Here is an 8,313-nt window from a genome sequence, read left to right as displayed (position 1 = left end):
CTTAGAAACCTACTCGTTACACCATCATAATTGTTGATCTACTTTCTGATTTGTGAAATAAGCTTTTATAATAAAGGTATGAGAATGGTATATGTGGAATGGCTCAGCTTGAGGTATGGCAGTCTTAGAATATGTCTGCAGATAAAGAGAACTATTAGAATTCACTGGGGGTTCTTTTAAAAGCTTGGGATAGCCACAGCTGGATCGCTTGGCCTATAGTCACACCTCTACTTGAGTGCTGTTGGTTCAGGCCTTAAATTGTTGGAGATTGAACCCAGAGGGTTCAATCGAACCACTGAAATACCACACCCCATTCCTTGGCATAGTTAAGGCCTGTCTTAGCATTTCAGTTGCTGCAGTAAAACACCATGACCACAAGCAACTTCACTCTATACTTTACATATCTATCATGTAGGTAAATTAGGGCAGGAACTGAAGCACCGGCCATTGACAAGGCTGCTCATGGCTTGCTCAGCCTGCTATCTTACACCTGCCCAAAAGATGGTACAGCTCACAGTGAGCTGGTCCCTCCCACATCTCAAGACTCTGCCGTACAGGCCAATGGGGGCCTGGGGGCACATTTTCTCAGTTGTTTGCCTCTTTCCAGATGAACTACTTTGTATCAATTTGACAGAAAACTAAGCAGCACACAGTTGACTCTTGGAGAATTTTTCTATCAAAGAGTGGTGGTATGTCTTTAATCCCAGCAGCAGTGGGTGAACCTCTCAGTTGTAAGCCAGCCTGATCTACACAATAATGATTTCTAGCACAGCCAGAGCTACATAAAGAGATCATGTCTAAAAGGAAAATCAACTTTCAAAATTCTTGTTTGGTAAATAATTTGGGGGACTATAATCTATACCATGTAATCCATCCATTTAAAAGTACAAACAGTTGCTTGGTTTTTAAGAATACTTAACTGTACAACCATTACCACAAACAGTTGGAATTTGGTTTTGTGGCCATCATCCTAGCAGACCCCTCTCCAAAGGGCTCCTCATTGATCTTTCACCACACTGAACCAGATTGTCTAAAAGGAAGTCTTGCTTTTGCTCTGTATCTTTGTACCCTTGGAATAAAGCCAGGGTTTTTTCCAGTTTAAAAGACTTGAAGCGTTTCCTCTGCTTTGCTATGAATGTTCATGTACAAGAGAACTGTAGAACTCTGAATACTCATGGCCAGAAAAAAGGCTCACCAAGACAAGCTAGTCACACTACCTTAGTATAGGTACAGTATAAAGAAAATTTTAAAATCTCAAATAGCACCAAGTCACATTTAAAGGTAACACTGTTAGACTAATGAAGTTTCTCAGCTGGAATCCTACAGTCCTAGAGGGACTATGGCATATTCAAGTCCAGAAATAATTACCCAGAAAGGATAACTTTAAGAAGTGAAAGAAAAAGACCTAAGATAAACAGGAGCTTGGGGAATTATGACTACCAGACCAACCCTTACAAACCATTATTAAGGGTCCTAAATCCAGATGTAAAACTATAACCATCCTAAGTACTAAAAGTACAAGTCCACTAGAAGAGTAGATACAAAAACAGAAATAGAGAAGAATCAAACATCAGCACAGTAGAGCTATCAAACCATGGAGCTTAACAAATGAGGAAAAGAACAAAGACTATGCAAAGCAGCCAGAAGGAAACAAGCAACTGACCCTGAGTCAATCAGTACCTCTGGTTTGGATGAGTATGGCGCCTATAGTCATATATTTGAATGTTTGGTTCCCAGTTAGTGGAACTGTTTGGGAAGGATTAGGAGGTGTGGCCTTGTTGGGGGCAATGTGTTTTTCAAAGGGTGGGCTTTGTGGTTTCAAAAGCCCATTCCTTCCTCTGTCCCTCCATCAATCCCTCTGTCTGCTTGCAACTTTAGTATCAGACATGTGCTCTCAGCTACTGCTCCAGTACCATGCCTGCCTGCCTGCTGCTACTCTCTCCCCACAGTGATGATAAGACACTAACCCTCTGAAACTGTAAGCAAGTCCCCAATTAAAATGCTTTCTTTTATAAGTGCTGTGTTGGTCTTGGTGTCTCTTACTAGCAATAGAACAGTAACTAAGACAATAATACCATTCAGTAAATGGATTAAATTCTCCAAATAAAAGACAGATAGGCTGAATGGATTAAAGCAAACATAAGAGTTGGAGGTAGCTCAGTTACCCTGAGAGCACTGGTTTACTCTCCAGTACCACAAAACCTATAACCTCAGCACTTGCCAAGAGGGTTGCTGGGAGTTAAGGGCAGCCTGAGATACCATCTCAAAGAAACTATAAACAAAAGGCTGCCAAGCCACAACAGTATGTTTCCTATAAGGAACGCAGTAATGAGAACACCCAACTGGAAAAGATAGAAAATGATATTCCAGGCATATGATAACCAGCCCCTAAAGCCAACAGAGCAGCTGCACTGTCTATCTGACCAAACACCTTAATGCAAAATAAGTAAGAGACAAAGGCCACCACCAAGGAAATTAATCAAAGATAACAGAAGCAGAGCATGGTGATTTATACTTGTGATACTTATGCTCGGGAAGCCATGTAGAAAGATCACAAGGTAGAAACTAGTCTAGAATACTGAGACCCTAAAAAATAATAAAGATACAGTGCTCGTATATGATAGTATACTTAAGTGATCCCAAAAGTTCCACCAGAGAACTACTAAACCTGATAAACACCTTCAGCAAAGTGGCTGGGTATAAAATTAACTCAAATAAATCAGTAGCCTTCCTCTACACAAAAGAGAAACAAGCCGAGAAAGAAATTAGGGAAACCACACACTTCATAATAGTCCCAAATAATATAAAATACCTCGGTGTGACTTTAACCAAGCAAGTAAAATATCTGTACAATAAGAACTTAAAGACTCTGGAGAAAGAAATTGAAGAAGACCTCAGAAGACGGAAAGATCTCCCATGCTCATGGATTGGCAGGATTAATATAGTAAAAATGGCCATTTTACCAAAAGCGATCTACATATTCAATGCAATCCCCATCAAAATTCCAATCCAATTCTTCAGCTTGTTAGACAGAACAATTTGCAAATTCATCTGGCATAACAAGAAACCCAGGATAGCTAAAACTATCCTCAACAATAAAAGGACTTCAGGGGGAATCACTATCCCTGAACTCAAGCAGTATTACAGAGCAATAGTGATAAAAACTGCATGGTATTGGTACAGAGACAGACAGATAGACCAATGGAACAGAATTGAAGACCCAGAAATGAACCCACACACCTATGGGCACTTGATTTTTGACAAAGGAGCCAAAACCATCCAATGGAAAAAAGATAGCATTTTCAGCAAATGGTGCTGGTTCAACTGGAGGTCAACATGCTGAAGAATGCAGATTGATCCATGCCTATCACCCTGTACAAAGCTTAAGTCCAAGTGGATCAAGGACCTCCACATCAAACCAGATACACTCAAACTAATAGAAGAAAAAGTGGGGAAGCATCTGGAACACATGGGCACTGGAGAAAATTTCCTGAACAAAACACCAATGGCTTATGCTCTAAGATCAAGAATCAACAAATGGGATCTCACAAAACTACAAAGCTTCTGTAAGGCATAGGACACTGTTAGGACAAAACGGCAACCAACAGATTGGGAAAAGATCTTTACCAATCCTACAACAGATAGAGGCCTTATATCCAGAATGTACAAAGAACTCAAGAAGTTAGACCGCAGGGAAACAAATAACCCTATTAAAAATGCCTGAGGATCCAGCTATACCTCTCTTGGGCATATACCCAAAAGATGCCCCAACATATAAAAAAGACACATGCTCCACTATGTTCATAGCAGCCTTATTTATAATAGCCAGAAGCTGGAAAGAACCCAGATGCCTTTCAACAGAGGAATGGATACAGTTCATGCTCCACTCTTTGTCACTGTATTTCCTCCTATGAGTATTTTGTTCTCCCTTCTTTTTTTTTTAACTTTTTTTTTTTATTAACTTGAGTATTTCTTTTTTTTTTTTTTTCACACAGTAGATTTATAAGGCAACATACACACCACACCAAGCAAATCGTGTCTGATGATAGATTCCAGAGTCATCTGGGGACAAAGTGTATGCATTTTCTTTTTTTTTTTTTATTTTCTTTTTTTTTTTATTTTTTATTTTTTATTAACTTGAGTATTTCTTATATACATTTCGAGTGTTATTCCCTTTCCCGGTTTCCGGGCAAACATCCCCCTCCCCCCTCCCCTTCCTTATGGGTGTTCCCCTCCCAACCCTCCCCCCATTGCCGCCCTCCCCCGATAGACTAGTTCACTGTGGGTTCAGTCTTAGCAGGACCCAGGGCTTCCCCTTCCACTGGTGCTCTTACTAGGATATTCATTGCTACCTATGGGGTCAGAGTCCAGGGTCAGTCCATGTATAGTCTTTAGGTAGTGGCTTAGTCCCTGGAAGCTCTGGTTGCTTGGCATTGTTGTACTTTTGGGGTCTCGAGCCCCTTCAAGCTCTTCCAGTTCTTTCTCTGATTCCTTCAATAGGGGACCTATTCTCAGTTCAGTGGTTTGCTGCTGGCATTCGCCTCTATATTTGCTGTATTCTGGCTGTGTCTCTCAGGAGCGATCTACATCCGGCTCCTGTCGGTCTGCACTTCTTTGCTTCATCCATCTTGTCTAATTGGGTGGCTGTATATGTATGGGCCACATGTGGGGCAGGCTCTGAATGGGTGTTCCTTCAGTCTCTGTTTTAATCTTTGCCTCTCCCTTCCCTGCCAAGGGTATTCTTTTTCCTCATTTAAAGAAGGAGTGAAGCATTCACATTTTGATCATCCGTCTTGAGTTTCGTTTGTTCTAGGGATCTAGGGTAATTCAAGCATTTGGGCTAATAGCCACTTATCAATGAGTGCATACCATGTATGTCTTTCTGTGATTGGGTTAGCTCACTCAGGATGATATTTTCCAGTTCCAACCATTTGCCTACGAATTTCATAAACTCGTTGTTTTTGATAGCTGAGTAATATTCCATTGTGTAGATGTACCACATTTTCTGTATCCATTCCTCTGTTGAAGGGCATCTGGGTTCTTTCCAGCTTCTGGCTATTATAAATAAGGCTGCGATGAACATAGTGGAGCACGTGTCTCTTTTATATGTTGAGGCATCTTTTGGGTATATGCCCAAGAGAGGTATAGCTGGATCATCAGGCAGTTCAATGTCCAATTTTCTGAGGAACCTCCAGACTGATTTCCAGAATGGTTTTACCAGTCTGCAATCCCACCAACAATGGAGGAGTGTTCCTCTTCCTCCACATCCTCGCCAGCATCTGCTGTCACCTGAGTTTTTGATCTTAGCCAATCGCACTGGTGTGAGGTGAAATCTCAGGGTTGTTTTGATTTGCATTTCCCTTATGACTAAAGATGTTGAACATTTCTTTAGGTGTTTCTCAGCCATTCGGCATTCCTCAGCTGTGAATTCTTTGTTTAGCTCTGAACCCCATTTTTTAATAGGGTTATTTGTTTCCCTGCGGTCTAACTTCTTGAGTTCTTTGTATATTTTGGAAATAAGGCCTCTATCTGTTGTAGGATTGGTAAAGATCTTTTCCCAATCTGTTGGTTGCCGTTTTGTCCTAACCACAGTGTCCTTTGCCTTACAGAAGCTTTGCAGTTTTATGAGATCCCATTTGTCGATTCTTGATCTTAGAGCATAAGCCATTGGTGTTTTGTTCAGGAAATTTTTTCCAGTGCCCATGTGTTCCAGATGCTTCCCTAGTTTTTCTTCTATTAGTTTGAGTGTGTCTGGTTTGATGTGGAGGTCCTTGATCCACTTGGACTTAAGCTTTGTACAGGGTGATAAGGATGGATCGATCTGCATTCTTCTACATGTTGCCCTCCAGTTGAACCAGCACCATTTGCTGAAAATACTATCTTTTTTCCATTGGATGGTTTTGGCTCCTTTGTCAAAAATCAAGTGACCATAGGTGTGTGGGTTCATTTCTGGGTCTTCAATTCTATTCCATTGCTCTATCTGTCTGTCTCTGTACCAATACCATGCAGTTTTTATCACTATTGCTCTGTAATACTGCTTGAGTTCAGGGATAGTGATTCCCCCTGAAGTCCTTTTATTGTTGAGGATAGCTTTAGCTATCCTGGGTTTTTTGTTATTCCAGATGAATTTGCAAATTGTTCTGTCTAACTCTTTGAAGAATTGGATTGGTATTTTGATGGGGATTGCATTGAATCTGTAGATTGCTTTTGGTAAGATGGCCATTTTTACCATATTAATCCTGCCAATCCATGAGCATGGGAGATCTTTCCATCTTCTGAGGTCTTCTTCAATTTCTTTCCTCAGTGTCTTGAAGTTCTTATTGTACAGATCTTTTACTTGCTTGGTTAAAGTCACACCGAGGTACTTTATATTATTTGGGTCTATTATGAAGGGTGTCGTTACCCTAATTTCTTTCTCGGCTTGTTTCTCTTTTGTATAGAGGAAGGCAACTGATTTATTTGAGTTAATTTTATACCCAGCCACTTTGCTGAAGTTGTTTATCAGCTTTAGTAGTTCTCTGGTGGAACTTTTGGGATCACTTAAATATACTATCATGTCATCTGCAAATAGTGATATTTTGACCTCTTCTTTTCCGATCTGTATCCCTTTGATCTCCTTTTGTTGTCTGATTGCTCTGGCTAGAACTTCAAGAACTATATTGAATAAGTAGGGAGAGAGTGGGCAGCCTTGTCTAGTCCCTGATTTTAGTGGGATTGCTTCAAGTTTCTCTCCATTTAGTTTAATGTTAGCAACTGGTTTGCTGTATATGGCTTTTACTATGTTTAGGTATGGGCCTTGAATTCCTATTCTTTCCAGGACTTTTATCATGAAGGGGTGTTGAATTTTGTCAAATGCTTTCTCAGCATCTAATGAAATGATCATGTGGTTCTGTTCTTTCAGTTTGTTTATATAATGGATCACGTTGATGGTTTTCCGTATATTAAACCATCCCTGCATGCCTGGGATGAAGCCTACTTGATCATGGTGGATGATTGTTTTGATGTGCTCTTGAATTCGGTTTGCCAGAATTTTATTGAGTATTTTTGCGTCGATATTCATAAGGGAAATTGGTCTGAAGTTCTCTTTCTTTGTTGTGTCTTTGTGTGGTTTAGGTATAAGAGTAATTGTGGCTTCATAGAAGGAATTCGGTAGGGCTCCATCTGTTTCAATTTTGTGGAATAGTTTGGATAATATTGGTATGAGGTCTTCTATGAAGGTTTGATAGAATTCTGCACTAAACCCATCTGGACCTGGGCTCTTTTTGGTTGGGAGACCTTTAATGACTGCTTCTATTTCCTTAGGAGTTATGGGGTTGTTTAACTGGTTTATCTGTTCCTGATTTAACTTCGATACCTGGTATCTGTCTAGGAAATTGTCCATTTCCTGAAGATTTTCAAATTTTGTTGAATATAGGTTTTTATAGTAAGATCTGATGATTTTTTGAATTTCCTCCGAATCTGTAGTTATGTCTCCCTTTTCATTTCTGATTTTGTTAATTTGGACACACTCTCTGTGTCCTCTTGTTAGTCTGGTTAAGGGTTTATCTATCTTGTTGATTTTCTCAAAGAACCAACTTTTGGTTCTGTTGATTCTTTCTATGGTCCTTTTTGTTTCTACTTGGTTGATTTCAGCTCTGAGTTTGATTATTTCCTGCCTTCTACTCCTCCTGGGTGTATTTGCTTCTTTTTGTTCTAGAGCTTTTAGGTGTGCTGTCAAGCTGCTGACATATGCTCTTTCCTGTTTCTTTCTGCAGGCACTCAGCGCTATGAGTTTTCCTCTTAGCACAGCTTTCATTGTGTCCCATAAGTTTGAGTATGTTGTATCTTCATTTTCATTAAATTCTAAAAAGTTTTTAATTTCTTTCTTTATTTCTTCCTTGACCAGGTTATCATTGAGTAGAGCATTGTTCAATTTCCACGTATATGTGGGCATTCTTCCCTTATTGTTATTGAAGACCAGTTTTAGGCCGTGGTGGTCCGATAGCACGCATGGGATTATTTCTATCTTTCTGTACCTGTTGAGGCCCGTTTTTTGACCAATTATATGGTCAATTTTGGAGAAAGTACCATGAGGAGCTGAGAAGAAGGTATATCCTTTTGCTTTAGGATAGAATGTTCTATAAATATCCGTTAAGTCCATTTGGCTCATGACTTCTCTTAGTCTGTCTACATCACTGTTTAATTTCTGTTTCCATGATCTGTCCATTGATGAGAGTGGGGTGTTGAAATCTCCCACTATTATTGTGTGAGGTGCAATGTGTGTTTTAAGCTTTAGTAAGGTTTCTTTTACATATGTAGGTGCCCTTGTATTTG

The sequence above is a fragment of the Rattus norvegicus genome, chromosome 4 (assembly GCF_021556685.1).
Source record: "Rattus norvegicus strain SHRSP/BbbUtx chromosome 4, alternate assembly SHRSP_T2T, whole genome shotgun sequence".
NCBI lineage: Eukaryota > Metazoa > Chordata > Mammalia > Rodentia > Muridae > Rattus > Rattus norvegicus.
This window is presented reverse-complemented; position numbering follows the sequence as displayed.